General features: G+C 38.5%; 1 pseudogene; it reads right to left on the reverse strand.

The window, feature by feature from the left end:
• Positions 1 to 23256, reverse strand: part of LOC103018528 (lethal(2) giant larvae protein homolog 1-like) — a 35148-nt pseudogene extending 11892 nt beyond the window's left edge.
• Positions 23257 to 24097: the final 841 nt, after the last annotated feature.

Consider the following 24097-nt stretch of genomic DNA (forward strand, 5'->3'; position numbering starts at 1 on the left):
TGAGGAAAATACTGCTGAACCAAAAGGCAGATGTTTCACTGTATGTTGTACATTGGTGGAATACCTTCAATCTGTCAGCTTCATTTTCTCAAAGTATAAACTAGCCACTCTCCTGGTTCCTGATTCCATTTCAGGTTTTTAAAGGGGCCCCTTGCTTGGCTGCTGGAAAACTACCAGCTTTCCTCAGTCTAAAAATAAGACAAGGTAGTCATTCATGACCACTTGAGAAATTTACTTGAGAAATTTCTTACCACTTGAGAAATTTACTCTGACCACTTGAGAAATACTTAAAAAATCTTTTTCAAGCTCAATTTGGAAGGCGGCTGTAGGTATTATGGTCATTATGCAACTTTACAAATAAATCCATGATAGCTGATACAGAATTTAAACAGTATATCAATATATGCATGCCACAGAGGCTCGTAAATAGCATAATAGCAGGATTAGATTGCAAAATGCTTGCATTTTTCGTCAAATTACTCTTCTTATCAAATCCTTTTATGAATAAAAAGAAAAGTCCTTAAACATAGGAATGTGGAAATTGAGAACTGAAAATGTTACTCCAAGTAACCAAGGGATATAGAAAGGGACAGCTCTATTATACTTTGTTTTGCATTATTACCACCTTTAAAATCATTTAGTATAATCTTTTTCCAAAATTATAAGGATTTTTTCTTTACAATTAAAAATTTTTTTTACAATTTTATAACTTTACAGACTTAAGACTAGAAAAATTACTTAAGTGAACACACTAATTCATTGAAACATTACATAAGATTAAAGTCTACTTTTAACGTGATATCATTGTATATAGGATCTAAAGACTTTATCAAATTATTTGGATTTTACTAGATCTGAATAAATAGCAGAAAACACACAGAAACTAATTCAAACATATTTCTTTGTTCCGGTAAATTACTACATATGCTTCTAGCTCCCTAGTATCGGAGGTTCTATAAAAGGAGAATTTTTTTTTGCCATCCCAGTGTGTTTTATCCACCATTTAAAAACACATTTGAAATATATTGCAATCGTGTGAGAAGTGACATAAATACATTTGGTGATTAATATTTATTTGATCAACTGTGAGTGCAACAATATGACTTCTAATTTGAAACCACACAAGCTTCCTTTTCAGCAATCCTGCCTTTCAAAGCCTTTCATTTGCTATAGCACAGGCTGATCTTGGAAAGAGAATCTGTTAGATGTACTTTACCCTACTCTTCTTCCAACTTAACTGTTGAAACAGGACAGTGGGCATTTAGCCCTATTTCCAGGTGTGCCGTATTGAAACTTGTAAAATGTGTGAGGGGATGGGGAAACTCATAGACTCTAGGCCTCTGGGTGATTCCGGAGAGCTTGGCCTGTTGACATTTGTTCCAGGGTGTGTGTATTTGAAGGTCTATATTACGTTGTCTGCAATATGTAAACACGCTCCCATACATATTCTGTAAAAATGGCAGAGTAGATGTCAGGAAGACGTCTCCCAGTGTTAAATAATGATTCTGTTCCTTCTCATATTGTTATTCCTATTGTTTTATTTCTATCCCCTGTGCTCATGGTGTCTTTTGTGGTGCTTCAGCTGTGATGAGATGGCGGGTGAACACTTCCTCCAGAATTGACGCCAGCTGGTTTGGAAGACTGGCAAACCCTCAACTTTCCCTCTATCCACCACGTTAGAGATTGACTTTATTATCTGCTGTAGCTCCACGCCATGCCCAGTCTCCAGTGGCCCAGAATGCAGGCACGTAACACAGCCCCATTCACCGTCGCACTTATTTTGATTTAGTCATAACTTCAGGAATTGCCTTTTAACAACAACTACAAAAAAAAGTGAGGGTCATCTACTTCTAATGCTGGAAACCCTGTGATAATCTGTTCCATGCATTCAAATGAAAATATGACTTCTTGGCAGAGAATAGCATTATAATGTAAAATCCCATATGCTGTTATACAGTATGTTGCAATCTGTTTTACGGCTGCCTCTATTCTAACGAGTGAATACTGCCAATAAAGCAATTGAAGATAACACTAATTGCTTATTTCTGTGATCCATAATTTTTATGGCTGCCTTATAGCTCTTTAGTCAAATAGATGCTTTTTGGCCTTTAAGATCTAGAACTCATGTACTGTAGCAGTTGAAACTGGAAATGTACATGCTGGCCTGAGAAGCTTTTCTGTACTTGATGGATAGGATTCAGCAGAAAAATGATGGAAAGGTGCGAAAAAAAATATAGAAGTCTTAAACGGGCTCTGACAGGTAAACACAAGATTTTATCAATACTTAGGTAACTTTAAATAAATGTATACATATATGGCTGTGTATGAAACAAAATTAGGCTGTTAGGTCTTCTTTGCCTTCATGCATTTTGGGGCCTGTTGAACACCAAAGTGACCATGGAAGGCGTTGGTGGTGTGTGAGCATAGCTGGTTGGAGACTGTGTTTGATCTTGGCCTTTCCCGCATACTGACTTTGTGATCTTGAGCCAGTGATTCAGCTTTTCTGAGTTTAGGTTCCTCTTAGGAATGCTGTGATGACTAACTGGATGGGACACACTTTGATGACTGTAAAATACTGTACCCATGTTAGTGATTGTCTTTGCTTGATCCCTGTTTGGGGCCATCATAACATGCTTTCTCATGAATAATCTTATAGAAACTCCAGATGATACAGCATTTGTCCAAGAATTTTTCCAGTCTTTTGCCCCTCAAAGACTGTGAACCAGCAGCACTGACCTCCCCTAGGAGCTTGGAGGGGATGCAGGATCTCTGTCTCCACCCCAGACCTGCTGACCAGACTCTTCCTTTTATCAAGATCCTTAGGTGATTAGTATACACGCTTGTCTAACTTACCTCATAGATGAGAGAGTTGAGATGCAGCAAGGTGAAGTGATTCACAAGAGGTCTGTAGTGTGTTCAGAGTTAAGCTGGGACGAGAGCCCAGGTCTTCAGACCCTAAATCCAATCCACACTTGTCTCCACCTTAAAATATAGAAGGTTTAATTTTATCGTGTGACAGATTTCAGATTAACTACATAGGCTCAAAAGTGGGCAACATGTTTGTAGCTTAAAATAGTATAAGTCAGAAAAGCCATCTGTTTCTGCTTTATTTGGTCAGATAGCGAAAATAAAAATCAAAGCAATCAATAGGTTGTATTACTGAGCTTAAATTATATATAAAATGTGTCTAGAGTACCCATAGATTTCTATTCATGAAGTTCAGTAGACATGTTCTCAAATTCTCAAATGGAAGAATTTAAGATATATGCCCTTAAAAATCAGACAAAGTACATGTGCAAAGATCACAGGGACCTACTATTCCAGTTTTCTATTTGTATCCAGCTTTCTAGCTATTATTATCTCTTTGGTAGGAAAAAGAGATGATGCTTATGTATAAATAAGTATTTATTTCTCCTATTCCAACAGAAATATACAATGTGCTGTGCCCAAATAGAAGTGCAAAAGGATTTTACAAACAATAGCTTAACAATGCTCATAATTCCCTGATGAGATATATACTCTAGTTCTAAAAAATAGCCCTCGATCAGTTTAATCCTTATATATGTATACATGTATATATATATATAATATATATACTACCAATATATGTATGTTATTGGACACACTGGCAATGTTGCATTTATTAAAAGCTGAGCATTGTGAACTACATATAAATTATTATCTCATATAATATTCACCAAAACTCTATGGGGTGCTGTTATTATCCTCATTTTATAAGTGAAATGATGACCTCAGGTTGAGAGAGGTCAAGAAAAGAATATGCCCAAGGACACACAGCTGCAAGATACAACAGAGGGAGAACCCTCAGGAATGAGGAGTTTAGGTGAACCTTCTAAATTAATATTGTGACTTGGGGTAAAACTTTTGAGTCCTAACCCCTCATGTTCTACTTTAATTAGAGCTCTTCTCTAGACCTGAACCTCTACCGTAATTTCATGCAGTGAGGTTGGGGTAGTGGTGGCCTTTTCTCCCTTTTGCACCCAGTACACGGATGGATGGGACAGCTGAGGCCCCGGGCTCCTCAGAGGAGCCTGTAGCCGGGGAAGGAAGGAGCCTTAAACTCATCTCCTCTCCACAGTCAGATCTGCTTCCCCAGAGATGTGGAGTCTAGGTTCTTGGTTCAAAGGCTCTTATTCTCTAGAACTGAGATTGACAACAAATAAGGTTTGTAATATAAATGCCAACATACTTGTGAATGAAAAGTACTTACTTTTAAAGTACCTACTTTTCATACTTAATGAAATCAGCTGCACAAGCTTTCACAGAGAAATGAGTATTGGAGACAAAACGAGGAGACAGAGCTACCCAAAATGGTTCTAGATACAGCTGTGGGAGCTTTATGACTGAAGGTGCAGAGCTGAAGAGAAATGCTTGAGAGAAAAGCAAGGAGCACGAATGAGAAAGAACCAGAACAAGTAATTGAGAGAGTCTAAGTAAAACGCTCATTAATAAGCAAAAGGTAAAATGAGTGATCTGGAAAAGAAAGAAATCACATGCACATAAGCAAACTCATGATCTGCACCCCTATTTTATAGGACACACTCAGCTCCACGCTGATAGCCCATGCGTGGAATCTCTGAAGCTGTACCCTGCCAAATGTTAACTGTTAGTATGTGCCGAAATCTCATCATGAAAGGAATACGATCAGAAAAAAGGAATATTGCAACCAGCTGTAACCTATAGCTTTCACCTATCATGCTATAAGAGACAAAACCTGATTACTTAATTCCAACACTTTGCAACACCTCACAGAAAAAAAAAGACAGCACTTTTCCCCCTTGGATTTGTTATTTTCCTTTGTATTAGATGACTAGATCCTACCTTAGAGTTCCAGTTTTGACTACCTGATTTTTTTTAAACACCAGGGAAAAGATCAATTTAAATATCTCCAGCCTCCCAGCATGATATTATTTGAATATATTGCAATATTTATAATACCCTATGTTATTAATGAAATTTTTCAGAGAAAAAAAGTAATAAATCATCTCTTGGATACAAAATAAAAATGGTAACCTATCACAAAATTCTGACTTCTTAGAAGAAACCTCATGCAATGTGTAGCGTGTCATGGTTAGAGAAACAAAATGATCCTTCGTTCTTTCTTCTTTAAATCCTGGTTAATTTTTGAAACCTTTCTGCTTTACTTTAGAAATAGGACTCTAGCATTGCCTTCCTGTTGGGCTCTGATCAGCTTGATTTTTCCGCTACACCAAAGGGCTTTTATTTCACCTCTTTGTGAAATTGGCTAGTTTCCTAAAGTTATTCTTCTGTTACAATTTAACACATTAAGAAGAGAGTAGAAAAAAAGAGAGATCTAATATGGTATTATTTTATTACTACATAAAACTCTTGTCAGAACAGAAAATACAGGAAAGGCTCTACACACAGATGGCTAAAAAGTTAAAGCCGAGTAAATGATCAGAGGGAGAGAGAAAAACAGAATTGTATTACAGTCTATGTTCCTCGATATTATTTTGTATGCGTGTCTTTGAATTTGAAATTCAAATAAGGCTTTTATATATATATACATAATTGAAAACAATTTTTTGATAAACAAGCAGACCAGATTTCCAAACAAGAAGATGCTGTTCTGCCCTGTCTTTCCATTTAATCACAGAAGCCCTTGTCTTACCTTATGTTATAGGAGTGGAATTATAGAGATTAATATGAACAAACTTAACCCTTTTTAACTTACCATCACGTAACGTTTTCTGCTTACATGCCACGAGGATTCTGGGCAGGGCCGTTGGGGGCAGAGTGGAGGGGTGCAGAGGGAAGGGGGATGTGAGGGGAGAGGAATAATAGAAACCTTTTTACTATATTGATGCGAAATGAAAAGTAATTCAGAGATGCAATTTAGCGATGACCTCTCCTCTGGGTGGCTATGAAAAACAGCCTTGTTTTCTTTTTATAAAGAAATGCTGGCATGCTTGACTTTAGTGAATCAAGAGAATTGTTTGGCAAATAACAGTGATGGTGTGTGTCCTTGTCAGAACACCTGCTGTATTCTCCCAGCAAACACTGGGGCCACGGCGTCTCTCCTCTAATGACACCTCATCAATCCGCTCCTATCAATGTCCCAGCCATGGAGGTGACTTCGAGTGCTCAGAAGCCTTAGAAAATGTCAACGTTTTGGGAGAAAAGGTCAGTCACAGCTTCCCCCCCACCTCCCCTGCCAAGCCACCGTGGGCCTGGCGTTCATTATCCTAATTAAATCCAGCAGCTGAACATCTTCTTATCTGTAGGGGAGGAGAGCAGGGCATGATGCAATAGGATTGATTTGCATATCCAAAGTTAATTAGTGCGGAGGAGCAGGTGTACAGTAATAATAATTATCACACATGACAATCACCTGTGACCACTTCCCCGCGCCCCTTCCGGGATTCAGCACAGTGATTGCTGGCTGGTTTTTTCCTTGCTTGATACCCATCCTGAGCTGCTTATGTCCTTGTGCCTCTCTTCACAAACCTGCTGTGAGTAGCTCGTCTGTTCCTTAACAGGCGCTGTATTTTTCTCTAAAGGTATGTTTTCCCCTGTTTCATTTGGAGGGAGAGACTATTGTAAGGCAGCTATTTTCAATTTTGTTTGCTGAAGTTGTCACATCCTGGTGGAGCCTGAGTATTTATTTTTAGATTACATGTAAGTGGGTAAGGAAAAAAAAAGTACGCAGGATCATAATTTGAAAATACCACTTTGCATCATTTGAACATTTTATCTCGAGCATATGCTGGCAACTCAGTCTGATCCAAAATAAACTTATTAGGCAGCAGACACATGAAACCAAGCGACAGTTTGATGTTTGCCATGAGACTGTCCATGCCAGTTTGAGGAGGGCAGTAGGGGCTGGATGCACAGCCTTCAGACCCCCCCAGTCCGCGGACAGTGCAGTGGAACCCAGGCCCGCGGTGCTCACTGGACACCAACTTGAAGAAACTGAAAATGATTTTGGTCGGTTGTTTAGGGTCTGGCAGAATCTAGGGCAAACAAACAAACATTAGAATCATATACCAGTCGGAAGACTTCACACTGTAGCCTCGGAGCGCGTTCAGTGCCGCTCACAGGATGGCTCTCACAGAGCCCTCACCACAGAAAGCTTAGATAGATTACACTCTTCAGATTTCACTCGCACATAAATGCGTAGGTTATGGGTGTTTAAAAGTGTTTTCTCTGTCAAACTAGGGTAATTTTTTCAAATTAAGCCAAAAAGCATGGCCTGGAAATGGGATGTGCTTTTGTCGAAATGAGTTATTGCTGTATGCTATACAGGAATTTAACGTTCACAATGGTAGGCTAATAAGTAGGTAAGAACGGAATATTAAATACAAAGAAATTTTTGTGGGTAAAGGGGAGGCATTAATGTTAAATTAGCTATGAAACTGTGACTGTTTTTAATTTTTTTTTTTTCATTTTGACTTTAGTCTCTTTCACTTTTATTTGCCAGGGAACATTTTTGCCAATCAAGTCAAGTATAACAGGTAGGCCTCCCTTTCACACAGCTTTAATGATAAGTGACAGAGATGGCAAAAGGCACTCAACTGCCTGCAGAATGCATTAAAAATTCAAAACTTTACTTATCAGTCTTTTAATAAAACTTTCTGTAATCGTGCAGAATTATTTCCCCACTGGGTTAGCTTTCAATATGGAGTACAATTATATTTCTGACACAAAAATAATTACACTTTAAAAAACTACAAGAAAAAAGTATTTATTTTTTTTAAAGCAAAATCCATCCATTTTACATCCATGAAGAGGCATTGCAATGAAAAATTAAGCAATTACTGAACTAAAGCTCCAGTTTTGAACATTCAACTTTCAGTACTAGACAGCTGGGTGGAAATCTGGCTTGTAGAAATTTAAAGGAATTATGGTTAGGGTTAAAAACTTTCTAGTCCTTGTCTGTTTACCAAGAAAATACTTTGGGGTATTGTATCTTTAATCTGTCAGTGTTAATGTAGCTAAAATGGTGGATCTAAATTCTTTCCAACAGGATAAATATTAACTGTTAGTAGCTGTGTTTTGTGAAATTAGCTGTGGTTTTTCTATGACTGATGTCTTCTTAGCTTAAGATTTTTAATGCAAGTGTTGATAGCTCTGGACTGTGGGCTCTGCTTGTATAGACCAACGTTTGAATAATTCCCAAAACTCTACTTCGGTCATCCGCATCTTTTAATCTAAAATCCCATCAATCAAGTTTCTAGAAAAAGAATTGCCATGAATACATTACCTTAAGATGTAGAGATCAACACATTTTCACTTGGGCATCTTTGATGTATAAGGTACTACAGTTGGAACTCTGGGAAATATGGAGGCATGAAGTTATATTTCAACTGGAGGCTTTTGGAATTAACTCAAATTTCCATAAAAGCTGACACTACTACCCTTTCTTACATTCCACCCTAATGGTATATTCTTACTGAATACAAGGGATACCCATTGCGTACTTATTAAGTACTCAGAGGACATCAGGCAACTCCACTGAAATCCAGAGATTTATAAGTCTTACTCAAGTCTCTGTTGTTGTCCTCAACTAGCTCAAATCTAGAAGGAAAAGTAGACAATTCTACTACAATTCTACAAATTCTACTACAAAGCTACAATTCTATGTGAAAAATACCTGGCATCTCCTAAGTGGGGAGTAAAGATAATCCATTGGTTGTGGGAAAATACTGGAACTTCTGTGTGTATGTATTTTTCAGACTCATTATTTTAAATTTCTCTTCTTAATATACATGGCATAAATGCATAAATTGGGAAACTAAAAAATTTAAATTCAACATTTATATTGTCTTTAATATGGAATCTGTTTATATCTTTATCTCACATGTAGATGTTTACATAATTCATTTGGGAACTAACATATGGTAGTGGTCATACTGTTCATGAGAAGTCTGGAAACTTTAATTAAAATAGTATTGGTTATACCAATAGTTAGCATGTCCTTAAGCAAATAATTTTTCCTTTAAACTATCTGAGATTCTGTGTCTTTTCTTCCCTAATTCCTCCTTCTCCTAAATAATAAACATTTATTGTAAGATTACTATGTGTCAAGAACTTTTCTAAGCAATATATTAATACATTAGATACTTATAACAACCTTATGATGGAGGTACTGTAATCATCCCCATTTTACAAATGAGGAAACTGAAGCAAAGACAGATTAAGTAACTTGCCTAAGATGGCAGAGCTAAGCACTGGCAGGCCAGGAGTCTGAAGTTTGAGTTAGAGAATTTCTAAAATAATTTTTAATTCTAAATTTATTGAATTTCCCATGGTGGTGCCAAGGGCTCATTTAATAATTCATTGATGATTTATTGAGCACCTACTGTATGCCAGACATTGTGCTAGATGTAGATTTTATCAAAATGAAAGAAGGTTCAGAGTCTATTGGGAAGATAGCCATGTAATCTTGTAACTATTGGAACTCAGAAGAGAAAGCATGGACTGGCCAGGAAATGTCAGAAAAAAGTGATATTAACATGACTATGAAAGTAGGAGTTAGAGAATGACAAGGTGAACAAAAGGAAGGGATCAGAACAGAGGTAACAGCATTAGCCAGGGAACAAATGAGAGAGAGAGAATGCATTTGAAAAACTGAAAGTGTCTCAGCACGTTGTGTTTGGGGAAATATAGGAGGCAAGAAATGAAACGGAGTCAAGATCCTGAGTAGCCTCTTGGTGTGGATTTTAGCTCCTAGTGGATAATGAGCTACTGAGAGACTTTAAGGGATGGGATGATATAGTCAGATGTGTACTTTAGAAGTTGTATTCTGGCTTTGGTGTGGAGATTGGAGAGAAGGGTTGTGAAGCTGGGGTCTGGGAGTCCAGCTTTAAGAGTATGGAAATTGTTAGTTCACACATTCATTTATGAAATTCTATTAGTTTCTTCATTCACCTGTTTAACCTATATTTTGTGTGCTCACCATGTACCAGATACTGTTCTCAGTGCTTGAACGATATGAGTGAAGAAAACAGGCAAAAATCTTTGCCCTTGAGGAGATTAAAGTCTAGTGTAGCTCAGGTATAATTACAAGGAAGGACTTGATGGGTTTGTGAGATATTTAGGAGGGAGAACTGATAGGACTAGTGGTTAGGACTGAATCGTGGATTCTTAAAATAAGATCTGAAAACCCATGGAGTATCAATCCTGCATTAACAGAAAATCATCCCAACAACTAAGAAGAGAATTGACCGCTTAAGAAAGCTGAGGGAACATAGTTAAACTGATTTCCTGGGCACAGGGGATGGAGTGGGGAGGGGTCAGTGGCCATTGGAAACCTTCCTGGGCCATCAGGATGGTTCATGAGACTAATGATTGCCAGTTGCCTGCTACTACTCCTGACCTTCAACCCCAGGGGTTTCCAAAGCAAAACTTCCTCTTGAAATTTTTGATTTGCCATTTGGTGGAGGAATTAATATAATGTCACTGACAGCTATGTTCACGGAAGGGACTTCCTGAACGCAGAATAATTGGACATAGAGGTTTTATACTGTGAGTTTAGATTTTCAGGCCTTATGTAAAATTGTCCTTTGATTGTCTTTCCCAGTCAGAGTAAGAGTCAGGCCCATTTATTGCAAACTTTAGAGAAGAATATGTCGACTTTGTAAAAGAGAAGAAATAGCAAGTTTACAAAGACTTTAAATCACCCTGCGCACTTTGCAACAAGTCTCAACAGGTAACAGTACTGTTGTGCCACACGTGGTCTCCTTGACCTGCCAAGGTATATAAAGATTTATAGAAATAATCACCAACAAAGACAGGCTGGGTGAGTGGGTGGTTAGAACATCAGCTCTTCAGGGCTCTTTCTAGCCTTGGTGTTGACTCATTTGAAGCAGGCATTGGGTCAGATTCTTGACTCTTGTATGCCTGCCTGTTTGTCCTTTGGGAGAAGGGGGAGAAAGGCAGTACTTGGCACCCAGACAAGGTTCATGAAGTGTTTTAAGAGCCTGAATTGAAAGGCTGTAACGTCAAACAGAAGTGCATGGGATTCTATTTTTTATGGACAGCATGAATAAGAAGTGGAGGTGATGTGACTGAGAACATCTCTGAATAAGAGTCTTTTCAGAAATGGGGGATGATTGGCAGAGGCCCCAGAAGGCAGGGATGTCATACATCTTGGCCCTGGCCGTGGTCACTTGGCATCTAAGGGACAGCACTGGAGCTGGCCTCAGATCCTTGTGGGCTTGGAGCTGTCAGAGGAGAGCAAGCAGAGAGCGCCGTCTCCACTGTTGGGACCCTATGACACACTGCCGAAATAACTTTGATACCTTCGGGCTGTTCATACGAATTTAGATAGTGCATCAGTCTTGGGGAGGTGAGTGATGAAATGCAAACCACAGAGAAAGAAAGAGTCTTTGTTTACTTTCCCTTTTCCTGGTGTATGGCTAAACAGGTTAAACACCTGTGAGAAGAGGGTGCTTCAGGGACACCCTCGTACGCAAATTGTTCATGGGTGTCTTGGAGATTGCATTCCTCTCCTCATGCAGTGATTAGTTGCCTCTTCATCACTGGCGAGGCTGGCAGCGAGGAGCAGGGCCTTCACCTGCAGGTGTTGCCATGGCAAAGGACACTTGGAAGAGATTCAGGCAACATTAAAAGGCAAAAGTGAAAATGAGAGTTGGGAGAAAATAGAAGCTGATTCAAGGAGATATTTGAGTGGATCAAACTGCCTCCTGCACAATAGCCATTGCCAAGCTCGATATCAACCCCACCTTTCTCCTCCTAACCCCTGAGGTTCTCTGAGTCCTGGTAATCTGGTGCATAAGCTATTTTTTTAAGTTAAAATTAAAAAAATAAAATACAGCAAAGATTTATTGTTAGCACACTGCAAAATTTATTCTGCTCCTAGGAGACATGGTTTGGTTTCTTAATCCAAACAGAATTAAGAAATTATTAAGTGAGAATTGGTTTATGGACTCTATTAAACAATTTCTTTTTCCCTATTCAAAATCAGCTAGCAAAGTAGCTCATTTTATCTACTACACTGGATTTTTTTCTCTCATTACCACCTTCTTTACTGTCCACGTGGCTTTTCAAGAAAGCCAAGCCACATTTCTCCTGTGTCACTTAAAGAGACTTTGCCTTAACTTTCCCCTGGCCTCCACGTTGAATTTGATTTTCTCTGTGTTCCCACTTCTGCATTTTTGCCTATTATTTAGAATAATCTGTTTTGTATTCAATAAGCTTCCCCAGAACTTGAAGATATTTATGGTCAGATTTTCTATAGGTCATTATCCTCTAAGTTAAATAGAACTACCTATTTATCTCTCTCTATATTTTAAGAATTTCCAGTTAAAGCCAGGAACAGATTCCCTTTTTTTTTTTTTTACTGATTGGTTAATCACTTTGTTATCTACACAGTGATGTTAATAATAATAATGACAGATATGTGTTGACTGCATAACCAGTTGTATCAGTATCCTTGGGGGTGAGGCCCAAGTAGAGGTACTGTCTCAAAGCTCCCCAGGGTTGAGGAACCCTGTGGTGTAGTAGGTTCACGGGGTGATCGAAAAGGCACTGCTTATTCCATGGTAGATATTCAATATGCATTGGTTTCATAAATTTCTTATGAGTTCTTGTAAAAAAAAAAAAAAAAAAGTGCCATGCCTCTAGTTGCCCTTTCTCTTTAGCAGGGCAGAGAGAAATGTTGGGCTCACCTAGGCCTTAGAGGGGGAGCTGGGGATTGGGAGCAATGTCTGTGGGTCTCTTCTTTACGTACCCTTCTGAATTGACTGAGAAGGGTCTCTTGGATGCTATTTGTACTAGGAAACAGATTTGAAAATAGGATGATGTTAACTTAAAATGGAAGGGCTAGCAAGTAACTCAGGTGTATACAGTGAGACTGTATTGTTGGTAAGCACTTGGGCTGGGCGGAACCCTCTTCTGGATATTGGAGTCACCAGTGTGTTTTCTGAGCCTTTGATTTCATCTCATTTCTGTGGTCTCTGTAAAACTGAAGAGGAAAAGTTTTTTTTTTTACAGTGAGCCTTCTCTATGTGATCTGAGGTGTGATTAACCTTGCGTTGGCCTTCATCTTAAAAGTCGGTTCAAGTAACAAAGGACCTTTACCAAGAAAGGTTAGTGGGGGGTTGCACTGTGACATCTGTTCTGAGCTAGAACCTGGAAAGGACTCATAGGCCCCATGATGAGAAAATGTCATTTAAATGGACCAGGAGAAGAAAGGGCAGAAAGAGAAATGAAGTGGGCCTGGCACTGAAATCTAGTTTTCCTATATCCAGAGGTTAATGTATTTCCTAAGTTTGCCATGTGCAAAGAAAATCGCCTCCTAAGTGAGTACTAATGCTAACATTATTTGATGGTTTGAAGGTCAGCATGGTAAAATTTGCCAAGCCATTTTTCTAGATATATTGTCTACCTGGAAAAAGTCAAGTACAAAGATTGTCATAGATTTTCTGAATATTCTAATCAAATTTTGATCTGGTTGTACTGTTTAAACCCACTGTCAACATGCCGACACACTCTGTGTGAAGCTGAGGCGCGAGAGTGATTTGCTATCCACTGATCATCTCCTTTATTCCACACTGACACTGTCATATAGAAAGGCCCAGAAGTTCTTCGGGACAGAAAGGATTAATGCCAAAGTTGAATGAGTCACAGCCATTGCCACCTAATTAAAATGATTTTGTGCCAGTTGCTTTTGTTGGGCAGGATCCACACACAATATAATTTTTAATCCTGTTTATATATGCTCTTGGGATAGATTTGCGATCAGCATTGCCATTTAAGTGAGGTTAATCAAGCATACTGTATTCAGCTTTTGTTTTTCCATTGTATGTGAAAGGTGACCACTGCAGATGGGTTACCCAACTGGCCGCCTACTCTCTTAACAAGGAAGAGGTGGTTTTCAGTGTCTGACCATTAACCCAGCCTCAGCCCCAGTGGCTCTTGCTGCCTAGTCCTTGGAATGGTACAGCTGTTGTCAGTCACAGAGGAGAACTCTAGTTAGGCACTGCTTTGCTTTGGCTGTGTTTACATGCCTCTACACAAGGGGAGGGGAGGGAGAAAAAGAGAAAAAAAAAAATACAACTCCCCTAAAAAGCAAACACCATTTTTTGTATGCCTGGCTCTGTTTATGTATATAAAATGGACATTATGGTGGAGTGAAAAAGACCCTCGTAAAAATCCTTCTTGAAAACTATTGTTGCTGACAGCCGTGACCTCTGTGAGTCTGCATGTTTACCCATAATTCATAATTAACAAAGACATTAGAACTGCCACAGGAGAATTCTGGGCTTTATTTCTTTCTAACTGGGCAGTACTAATGCTGGAAGTGCTCCCAAATCAGTGATTTAACATTTCAGGAAATCTTGGAGAGGCAGCAGAAGCCTCCTTATATAGCTCATACGCTGGGACTTTGGTGATACAGATACGGCCGAGATAATTATTCAGTTCTCGTTATTGCTGTAGCTCTGCACCTGATCCCCGAGCCATTAGAGCACTCTGCAGGTTATTACAACTATCAAACATCAAGGTCTCTTTTCTAGTCTCTTGACTATGTGGTTATCATTTTACTTCTTTTAAATCCCCCATCTGCATAGAAAGCCTCTGTGTTTTTCACTGAGATCTGCTCACAGCCTCCCCCTGCACCCCCTTCTTTATTGCTCCCTAAATGGAGCCCTTTTCTTATCAGCATATTAGCATAAAAATATAAACCTCATGCTTCTCCACTTGTATTGTTTTTATACCCTCTCTCTTGTTTGATTTTCTCTTTGAGGCTGTGCACACCTACACTTTAATTTGGGAAGCAAATGAGTCAGTGGAAGAGAATTCTCTCAAGCTCAAGGAAACCACGATAATGTAATCTCAGATGACGGGAGTTGTCCGTGTCCATGTTTAACCTTCTGCTTAGTTGAGGACCCTCTTGACTTTATTGTATGTTTCTGCCTATTGCTGCAGTATTTCAGATGGTACCAAAACATAGCAGATTACAGGAGACTACAGTGACAACTTGCAAAAAGTGGTTTTGTATTGTGGGTGTATTTAACAATTCATTATGTTTTAATCTTTTCACCAGAAAGTGTACCCTTTCTTGGAATTTAACATGAAGCAGTCTCTTTGATGGAATACACTTTCAGTTTTGGTTACAATCTAGTGGTGTAATAAGTTTGCTTCTAATACTTTTCCAGACAAACTATAGCATGATCAAAACCAGACAGCTCTGAATATTCTGGGCACTGTGTCAGCTATCCAGGGGCAGGCAGTCACTTATGATATATAAAGATAATACTATAAATTAAGAGTCTGAAGCGGACCTCTGTGAATTGCATCTTAAGTGAAAACAAGTTGCTATTTCTGGATGTTTTTACACAGCCCCACTCCCCTTAGAAATCTTTATTTTGCATGTGATCTCCACCAAACACCTGTAAAAAAGGCATTCCACCCACTGCAGGCCTATCTGATGAAAAAGCTAATCCACAAGGGGTGAGGGGCAGTCACAGACAGTATGGTGGGGCTGAGAAACATATGGCTTCCTCACTTAATATTGCTGCACAGTTGTTCCACACCATATTCCCTTAAATGGGCATTAACTCTGTAGCCAAATTAGCAGACTATAAAACAAATGAAAATAGAGGCATTTTTTGGTATCACAAAGCTCCCCCCCCTCCAAAACCATGAAACATGACTTAACAGTGTCTATCAGGGGTGTGTGTGTGTGTGTGTGTGTAGTATGTTGCATATAAAAAGTGATATATGCTTTAATCTGTACTTCGCTTAATCAGTCTATACAGAGACACCATCTGATTTTTCTGACTGATGGAAGAGACTGGTTCCTTTCAGGATCTCCTTCTGTCCCTTTCTGCTGAACTAAGAAGGTTTTAAATACATAAAAAATCATGTTCTCCTCTTTTGTTAACTTCCTGGTGATGTGTATTTTTTATTTCCTTAGGCACTAAGGAGTATAGATTTCAACACGAAATATATGTATCTATTAGTGTAAATTCATGTAGGTCAACTATAAAAGTAAATCAGTAAGTACGATTGTTGTGAATTAAGTTTCTCCATAATCAGTGACAGAGATAAGAGTGCTTTACTCTGGGAACCTTGTTTTACTGGTGAATCATTTGAATACTGTTACGGGCTCCCCATGTTGTATGTACTTTCATTTTTGCTACTATATGCAATGCTTTTCTTATACGTTGATCCTTAATATTAGAATTTTTGAGGCAAAATCATTCTAATTACCTAGTCTGGCCCTCTTATTTAAGGAGAAAACAGACCCAGGGAAGCCAAAGAACTTGCTTAAAGTCACACAGTCAGCTAGTTCGTGGCAGACTTTGGTTCTGGTCCCTTGGCCCTCATCTTCTTTCTATAACACGTTACTGCTTCCAATAATTATATAATTATTAATATCCCCAAAGCAAGGAAGAGCACTTGTGAGTTTTCCTTCCAGAAGAAATGATGATTTGTTCTTAGCCATCCATTCTCTCATTGGTGAGAAAAATGCATAAATTTGCAAGATGGTGGGCCACCAATATGGCAAAGACGTTTTCTTTGTATGACAACCAACTGACCCTCAAATGAATTGAACCTATGACCCCCTTCCTCATTAGCTCCAAAAAAGCTAACTAGCCCAGAAACAATTGTTACAAGCAAGCTACAACACAAATTCACCATGTTATTCCTGTGGGATTAATTAGAGAGCTAAAACAATGCTTTATCATTGAAAGACATACAAAATCATATTGTTATGTTCTTCTGGCTTGTGAACCTCTTGAAATTTTATGCAAAATTTTATGTAAGAGCAAATATACATTGCTCTTGGGAGAGGGTTCCAAGTTTCCGTAAGATTTTCACAATATGTGTGTGTGATCCAAAATAGGTTAAAAACAATTGTTTATGCTCCAGTGATTTGTGCTGATGTCATCCCTGGTGTTGGTACTCTACCAAACACACAAGAATTGCATTATGCTTTGTTAAACTGGAGGAATATATTATTTCTGTTTTTTCCTTGAGGAGAAAAGAAGGAATAGAAAGTAAATATACACATGTGGCCCTTATAATTAGCACTAAATCAATAAAGACTAATTTGGAATATTATGAAAATTTAGTTAATGCTAGTTTGAGTAGAGATGGATATCACCCAAGTCTTGAGTGCTGACTTCTGTACACAAGGAGAAAAATAATTCTGCAGCCTGGAGTGTGGGGAACATGATGGTATCCAGGAAAAGGAGAGTAGAATAGGCAAAGAATAAAATAATCAAATATTCGACAGCATCTTTAACTTACTTAGATGCTATGTAAGAAATAAATTGTCAGTAGGACCTTTCTAGTCATCAGGGGGTTAAAGCACTATAAAGAAACTTGCATATGTACTTTGTTATCCAAGACACAGATAGAGAGATGTCATTCTACTGATATATTACATAAATCATGGTGCCAGCCAGAAAAACAACAGATGACCAATTTGTACAAAGCATTTTTTCCTTATGTTACATTTATTTAAAATACATTAAATCGTTGTGCTAAAATTGAGGCAGCTGGCAGTCCAGGCAACCTTATAAGATTTGTGTTTTCTGGACCCAGGCCCATTCGTTTGGAAAGGTGGATTCTTTGGGCTAGTATATTTGCTTAGTCATATGCCAAGCCCTTGGGGGAGCGCAGGTAGTCCAGAATTTACCATGCATTCATTTTTTTGCTCTTATCAGGAATCTTCTGACAAATGGAAGTCAGATGGTTGATACCCATTTACTCCCAAGTGAAGTCACTAATTAATGATAACGAGGCTCAACCCAAAGAAAAAGACTCAAATGGGATGGAATCTGAAAAATCTGGCTGTATTCCAGGGGCCTCTTCTCTCTTTTCATGTTCGTTGACATTGATGTGATGCCTAGTTGACCTTAGGAATAAAAGTCAAGTCTGAGTTGAGTAGGTTTATGTAAACTGATGAAAGCATGGGCCATGTTTTAGGAATTTTAGGGTTTCCTGCTGCATTTTTTTTAAAATTTTTATTGTGGTATAGTTGATTTACAATGTTGTGTTAGTTTCAGGTGTACAGCAAATTGAATCTGTTATACATATGTCCACTCTTTTTTAGATTCTTTTCCCATATAGGCCATTACAGAGTATTGAGTAGAGTTCTCTGTGCTTTACAGTAGGTCCTTATTAGTTTTCTATTTTATGTATAGTAGTATGTATATGTCAATTCCAATCTCCCAACTTATCCCTCCACCCCCGGTTCCTTACCCCCTGGTAACCATAAGTTTATTTTCTACATCTGTAACTCTATTTCTGTTTTGTAGATAAGTTCATTTGTAACCTTTTTTTAGATTCCACATATAAGCGATATCATATGATATTTGTCTTTCTCTGTCTGACTTACTTCAGTCAGTATGAGCTTTCATCAGATTCTTAATGGGACTGATAACCCTCACAAAAGCATAAGAACCACTAGTAAGGGTTTTATAAATACTCATTTAAGTCAGCTTCCAATGTCTGTTGTCAACCACATTCAAAACGAATACTGGATAAACCAGAGCCAGAACACAGAAGCCCATTTCAAGTGGTCCAGTCTCACATTTCTGCAGCTTCTTTAGTGACAGCTTAACCTCTAGGGATGCAGTGTTCTTAGAGGGTTTTGGTAGTGTGAATACCTACATAAAGTGGTCATTTGAATGTGAAGGTGTTGCTTTCAACAAATTTTTCTTCCCTGGTGGCCAATAATCTGAAGATAGAAGAGATTTCTTCAAGAAGCTGAATCTTGAAAATTGAAGTCACCCAAAGTGATAGGATTGTATTTGAATTCAACGACTATTTTTGTGTCACTGCTGTATTCACAACATGCCAGAAACATATTTGGTAAATTTTTAAGGACTTACATTTTTTTTCTTAGGATATTGAATTCAGCATAAGAAAGAAATACAAAACAAAGTCTGTTCTCAGTTTATGATTGTCATGGAGAGATTTGTATTTTGGGGAGCCATGCAAACAAAGAGCAGTTCCAGACCTTGAATTGTACCCAGTTGAATGTCCTAATAGAGTAGTTGATAAAGACAGAGACGGCCGTAACTGGTTAGAAAAAGGAGAGGTTATGGAAGATCATTTACCTAAAGAGGTCATTATGGAAAGTCTCTATAAAGGATACTGATGGAAGAAGTAGGAATTGAAATAAGTTCTAAACTGTAGAGAAGATTTAGATGTGTAGAATTGGGAGAGCACTTAATGGTGTTGGCTGGTAATGAGATCATACCATCGCCATTTGAGTGAATATAAGGCAAGTTTTATTTGTGAGTCCTTTAAAAAAAAATAGGTTAGTGGCTTCCACATTGGAGATGGACCAAAAAAAAAAAAAAAAAAAAATGAAGCAGAAGAAAGGAATTGAAATTTTTTCTTTTAAAACTAAGGGTGTGCTACAAAGTAATGCAGTCAACCTTGAGGAACTGAAAATGTTTCCACCAAGAGTGAGAACTGGAAAGGGCAAAAGTCACATGCTCTTGAGAGTTGTATTAGAGATAGATCCACTTCAGTGCTAGAATCCACTTAAGCAGAACATATTCATGAAGGAGTACCCAGGATTGGGAACCCAGAACAAGAAGATTCTCTCAGTGGGTAGCTTTGGTTGACTTTTAAAAGATTGAGACAACCCTGGGATTTCTTAATTTCATCTCAACTAACAGATATATTATTTATATACTGTTAATTAGGCATATTACAATGTATATATAGAAAGATTAAAGTATGGTAGGATAAAGTAGAACATATGTGCTAGTAGAATACCCCCAAATTAGTAACCAAGAACCTTGTGAAAGATTAAACTATTTATTAGAGTCTGAATTTTTAATTGATTTGAAATCATGTCCAACCATTTTTTCCCACTTGAATGTGTGACACATCTTGAAAATTACCAAGGTTTTAATGGCAAAAAGAAAGGAATTAGGTAGATCTCAGTCTTCTACAAAATGATCAAAATCAGAACTGTGGCTAAGTTTAAGAGTCTCAGTTTACTGTAACATTAATTTCTTTCCTTTTTCTTTCCCCTTCCCTCTCCCTTTCCCCTACTCCCTCCTCTTCTGATTCTTCCTGAGTTAGAATTTGAATTCTTGAATTATCAGGAATAGTTTCCTCATGCAAGGGGACTATACCTTTCTGCATTTTAGTAGGATGTAAAATTTTAGGCAATTTGTCATAAAATCATTGATCTCCATCCTATCTGGATACACCAAGCATGGCCAAGGATAACAGTAGAATATAGAGGTTCAGTGTTTAGGCTTTGGAGTCAGAAGAACTTGAACTTGAATCCTGGCTTCTTTACTTACATGTTATGGTCAGATTACTGAAACTCTTGGAGTCCCAGTTTCCTCATCTGTTAAATGGGTGTTATCATACTTCACAGATTTGTTGCAAATATTAAATAAGATAACATACGCAGAGCACTTCATACAATGCCTGGAACACAAAAAGCCTACGGTAAATTGTACCTTTTGATACAGCACTCACATCTGACTTTAGACTTGGCTCTTCACTTGTGGCTATTAGCCTGGCCAGTGGAACATCTGAGAGACATTTTACCATCACTTTCACATTAAAAAATTGTATACTAGACTTTAGGAAATAGGTCCTATTTGATTATTGACTACATCCTTGAGAAATAATTATGTAAAATGTGGACTCAACCTTGCTCTGCACCTGGTCCTTTAGAATCCTTCTCCCATTCCTCCTCTTCAGCAGGGAGCAACTTAGTATTGCTGAATTTGTAGTGATATTACAGAACTCCTGGATGATAAATCCTTCAAAAATTGGTTAGCGTGCATATTTGGTGGCTTTTTTTTCCCTGACAATCTTAATATCTGTTTTTAATATATGCAGTCCATGTCCTAAATGCTGATTAGCTAAGTTGGAGATCAAATAATTCTCTTGGGTGTAGAACATAACGTTTTTCTTTAAGAAGTGCTCAAATAAAGATCTACAAAACAGCTTCTCTCAAGTGGGTAGAATACCTGCCTTACAGATTGGCCAGAATAGATATTTATCTGATTAACTGTAACTGTCCTCAAAAGTAAATCATAGATCTAAACTCTTTAAGTGGTATATAGGAACTGAACCGTTAGAATCAATGAGAGTTGAGTAACTAAAATCTCATGCCGTGCTTTAAAGCTAAAAAGCTTGTCCAAAAAACCCCCCAAACCTCCTGAAAGCCACTGACTGTATTTAGCCCAAACATTGTGGAAAATCATCTCAGCTCCTTTGGTAGATAATGTGCGTTGACATAAAAGCTAAATACAGTTCACAGAACTTGAGAACTTTCTGACATTTGAGCGAGATAATGCAATTGTGAGCTTTAAAACGGTAGTCTACATGTATGTTTGTTTGACAATTTGAAATGTTTCCAAGAGGCCATTAGGGCCTTTCAGGTAGATAATGCACAGAATGAAATTTGCAGTTTTGCCCAAACATGCCGTTAGAAGACGTGACATTCTCCAGTGACTCTACTGTTATAGTCTGACAGGTCACCTCTTATTCACATCCTAGATTGTTTTCACTCGTTACCTCTCCATTTCAGTTTTGTGTTTCCTTTTCATATTCTCCAAAGCAGAACTATTTGCTTTTCAAATGCATCCTACAAAAAAGCAAGCATCTTTATAGCTATACTTCAGTGGTGACACTGGCTGAAAAAAGCAAGGGATTTTGAAATGGGAGCCAAAATATCCTGGCACTTCAACTGTACACCAGGGACTAAAATCCTAGACCTGTCCCTCATGTGCCACATTGTGATTGGTGACTGTGGCCAAAATGTTGCGTAAACTCACTCCCTGTTCTAGGAATATGGGAACCTGTTTCGGAATTTAGGCTCCATTGCTCGTCATGGGTATATTTGCATGTCTTTTTGGGGAAATGGTCTTAAAAACAGAAAGAGTCAGTCCTCAGGCTTTTCTTTGGTCACTTTGGTGGAGGGGAGTTTTAGAAAAGCAGCTGAAAGCTGGAGGCATGCAGCTGGTTTTGTCCTTCCTTGAGCCTTTTTCACTGCCTGTTTTTAGCATCTTCGCTTCATTTGCCCACGTGTCGCCTGTGCTTAGCCATGAGGTGATATATCCTCTTCCATTCCAAAAACATTGATCTAAGTCTTCCTCCTTCCATTTTTTAATAAATCTTAGTGAAGCAATGTAACATTCCAGGTCAGTCCTGTAGTGCTGTTCTGGCCTCACCAGAGTGGCTGCCGCAGAGCATGGAAACTTGCTGGCACAATATTGCAAAGTGACTCTGTGGGGGCTGGATGACTTCCAGCCAGCAATGAACCATGGCCAAGAAACGCCAATATGGATAATGCAAACAAGAGAGATTTGGGGCACATTTTGATTTAACCATCTGATTTAATTGACAGAATAAATGCACCTGTCAACGGGTAATATTCTTGTGATTAGTTTTGGCTGTGATGATGAGATGATGTTAAAAGAATGTCAGAGCAACCAGTCCTGGGACTCTTACAGGCAGTTCTGAGCTAGGGAAGGTCAGTTTTTAGCTAGTTCAAAGAAGCAGGATGATCCTCCTGTAATGTGAGGGTATTTTATGGAGACGGCAAATGTTTTATTTGACGTTTTCCCTCTGTGCTTAGCCTTCCACCACAGATCAGACCAGGAAGGGGATAGAGGCACACAGAAGTAATTGGCTTTTGAATCACTCTCTGTGGCTATTGGGGATAGTCGTCATTTGGAAATGGAAAACTCAAGTTGTTAAGCCTAAGGCTGCGCCCGAGTGGTCTTTCTTCCCCCTCCCCCGCCCCGGGTTGTGGGTCTTCAGCTGCTAGAGTAAGCTATTTAAACAGAATTTCAGTGGGATGAGAATTCAAAGAGGCCTTTACGTCCTGTCTTACTCAGAGAAAATGTTGTAATTTATGAACTTAGAACAAGTATTTTAATTAATACTCGCTCATTCCTTCATTAACCCTTTGCAGCCCAACCTCAATCGCCTCTTGGGAAATTATGCTTCTGACATTGCTAGTGACTGAATAAGCAACTCTAATACCCTTCTCTTGGCTCTCAGTATCTGCTTTCTGCGCTGTTTAACACTGTTGACCCCTCTCTCTTCTTTGAAACTTTCACTTCCCTTGGCTTTCCGGATTGAACTCAGATCTCTTCTTCTTGGTCTCCTCTTGGCTCTCAGTATCTGCTTTCTGCGCTGTTTAACACTGTTGACCTTCTTCTCTTTTTTGAAACTTTCACTTCCGTTGGCTTTCTGGATTGAACTCAGATCTCTACTTCTTGGTCTCCTCCACTGGTGACTCATTCTTTATCTACTCTGTGTAGCCGTTATCCAAATTCTTAGGTCTGGACACCTTCTATTTTCTCCCCTCATTTTTCCTTCTGAAGATTTCCCCCCATTCCTATGGTGTTCCTCCTCCTCTTTCTTCCACAGATGCTTCCTAATTTACCTTCCAGAACAGAGTCTATACCTAATACCTGGTCACATAATCAATTGCCAGCAAGATGCATCCCAGACTGACCAAGTTGTTCTGACTTTTCCATTTCTATTGCTAAACATTATCCCAGATAAACCACAATCTCTAAATCATGAAACAAAACTTTTTGGAATAGAAATCCCTTTGAGTATCTGATAAAGGCTGTGGATTTTCTTCTCAGCAAACATTTATACAAACATATATCCAAGGGTGGTTCCTAAACTCTTTGAATTCTATCCCTTAGCATTTTGAGGAATCACTATCTTTGGATTAATAACACCTGCTCTGAGCATCTTTGAATCCTTTTATTTTTCTCCTTCATCCAGCCAGCAACCAAGTCCTGTAGCGTAGTGTTTCTCAAAAGCTGGACTGTAAACCAGGAATCACTTGGTTTTTCTCAACCTTCCCTCCTTGAATCAGAATCTATTTGGATGAGACAAGGAAACATGTGCTGTTTAAAATAGGCACAACCTAGTGTGAGATCCACTGCTACAGAGTGTGCTTTTCTAGCGCACTTTCCTTCCACTCTTTGCTTTATGTTCTCATTGCCAGCACCCCACTGCCGCTTTCATTACCTTTCGCCTGGGATGTTGTAATACTTACTACCACTGCTGATTGCCTACTTAATGCCAAGTGCTTTTCATGCATTATCTCATTTAATGGTCACAA

This window comes from Balaenoptera acutorostrata, chromosome 12 (genome assembly GCF_949987535.1).
Source record: "Balaenoptera acutorostrata chromosome 12, mBalAcu1.1, whole genome shotgun sequence".
NCBI classification, from domain to species: domain Eukaryota; kingdom Metazoa; phylum Chordata; class Mammalia; order Artiodactyla; family Balaenopteridae; genus Balaenoptera; species Balaenoptera acutorostrata.